Here is a 2,755-nt window from a genome sequence, read left to right on the forward strand (position 1 = left end):
TTAGCTTGACGAAATGATGGCTTCGGAAACAAGAAACTAGAAGTTCTATAACTTTGTGGGAAACCAAATTTGGTTAGGTAAAAATGCGGTACTTCGGCCGATAGGACTTCGTGGCGAAAAATTAATAATTACGACTAGCACCTGTGAAATATTATAAGCCTAAAGCGTCGGATAATAGAAATATGAAGTCATTCTTAAATAACTGGTGACTAGTCAGAGCTGAAACTTTAAAATAAGTAAATAACCATGCAGCATTGTTTGAAAAATAAAGCCTGGTTTTCACTTATTTTAGGCGTAAAAATTCTGTGTCGACGGAAAACGTTTTTCTCGTTTCCGCTCTGGGTCGGCGGTAAAGCAGCTATCTTTTACGGTAGATTTTTTTGTGCCTGATCATCACCTTTTGAACCATCGAAATTCTATAATAAATTAGATTTAATATTTTTTAAATATCCGGTTCCGATTATGAAAATAAAACTTCCGCCTTGATACAATTTGTCGAACAGTGGTATACGGCAGAAGTAAATAGTAGAAGTGTCCCTCTTCTAGATTTTGGAGATGCGTCACTTTCTCAAATATTTAGCGCCTTTCGTTTTCGGCGGAAACTTGCGCATGAATACATTGTTCACAATAAATATTTTACTGCATTAAAAAACGTCTCATTTTCAACTTTGTACAGTTAAGGATTACCAATAGCGGATAACTTTATATTGGATTTTAATAGCAAGGTACAGCCAAAAAGAAAATGGAACAACTTTCTCATTTTAAATTTTCATGGCGAAAAACGGCGTCGGTTATACGGAGGTTTAGCCACGTCTTGCACGAGCCAAAGGTAGAGAGGCCACTTCTCATATTTACTTCTGTATACAGTTATTAACTAAGGCATAAAACATTAATTATTTATTACGAGCTAAAGACATCCTCCGAAAGAAAACAGCTGATATGATGTAGATAAATTTTGATTGGTTAAAAAAAACCAGCGGTATCGCTGAGCTCGGTGACAAAAATTAAACCAAATTCGCAATGCAAAACGTAAAACCAACGGACTTTCCGCGCGGCGTGGATGAAAAATAACGCCTATTTTCCGTCAACGCCGACTTTTTTCGTCCAAAATCCGTCAAGTGAAAACCAGGCGAATTTACAATCCTATGATTTACCATTTTCTTTGCAAGTGGATCAATAAGGCAATTTCCAACATACCAAAGTACATTAAAGGAAAAATTACCACATAGAAAAATGTGAAGTTTTTATTCTTTATACACTCATATATGTATATAAAAATTTTACAGTTTAGAATTATTATTATAAATTACTCATCAATTAATTCACTGTATTCCCTAATTTTAAGTAGTGCCGCAACATGTTCAAGGGTAATACTTGCCCTGCGGTACCTCATTATGTTTCCCGTTATAGAAAACATTCTTTCCACGTCTGCGGAGCTTGCTGGAATCGCGAGGTAACGCCGAGCTAATTTAGCCAAAATAGGAAATCGCATTTCTGACAATTTCCAGAAGTCCAGAGGAGGTAAACTGCTCCGGGGCTCGGAGCAATATGCATTTAATTCCTCGCGTGAATTTACTTCCATTATCAAATCGGGAAAAGGATTGGCATTTTTTAACGGCTGAGTCTCCATAGAATCTCGTACAGACCCGTAAACTAACGTTATTTTTTCAATAGCATCAGTTTCTGTAGGGCATTTGAAATCAGGGTATTTTTCAACCCAATCAGGCCTAACGTACGGACCTAAAAAAAGAATTAATAATTTTAAAATCACAATAATATAGTAAAGAAAGTGGGTGGTTTAACCAACAGGCTTAAGCCAAGAGTCACGGAAGTTAGTCGGGCCCAGAACACAGTGGCGTAACCAGAATTTAGTTTTAAAGGGCCACAAAGTTGTTGAAGATGATCGATTTCGACTCTTTGTTGGTAAGTTTTTTATTCTTCTCTATAGGATAATATAAATAAGAACCGTAAGAAGCCTAAGCTTTTTTACCTTATATTTTACGGTATATACATACACCCGCAAGTTGATTAGTCGTATTAATAAAGTAGTTCTTATTTTATTTAATGGACCGTTACCAAGGGCGTATCCAGGTTTTGATTTCAGGGGGTGGGGGGGGGGGATTGAGCGAGGGGAAGTTCACTAGGCACCAGGGTGCCACGATAACCCGATTTTTAAAAATCTAATCACTGATCACGATTAAATCAAAGCATTGAGGAAAGGCAGGGATAACCATTCTAATCATTTCTAATCATGCCAGGGTGCAATGTTAATCAAGGAAGTCAGCTTTCCCTCAATTTTGGGATCCAAATTGTAAGGGGGGGTGCTGATGGAGGTTCCACGAATTTTTAGTTTAACTTCAGCCGTCATCAATATTTCAGAGGGAGTTTTGGGCGTTACTTTCAACAGGCCTTGCTGGACATTGAGTTTAAATCCTCAACAATATTTAACTAAAAATAAATCATTTGTGTCTTATGCAACGGTAATATATAGTTATTGTAGGGAGCTGTTATCTCGAACGCGTCTCATGCAGGGCTTGCCGCCACCCTCTTACGCATTGTAACCCGGTCACCTGAATTAAAGGCTTCAAAAGTCTCTTGATGACTTAGGCCTAAGGTGGTGCCTTGGGTATTAGCCTAGCTGATTATTATTATTATTAACCATACATTTCGGGGATAGGCACGTCCCCTGGTATACCCCTCCTGGATACATAATTTCCAAGACCTTAGAACAAGGAAGAGGTAGAGAGCAGTGGCG

The sequence above is a fragment of the Leiobunum rupestre genome, chromosome 3, assembly GCF_980474605.1.
Source record: "Leiobunum rupestre chromosome 3, qqLeiRupe1.1.hap1, whole genome shotgun sequence".
Classification (NCBI taxonomy): Eukaryota; Metazoa; Arthropoda; class Arachnida; order Opiliones; family Sclerosomatidae; genus Leiobunum; species Leiobunum rupestre.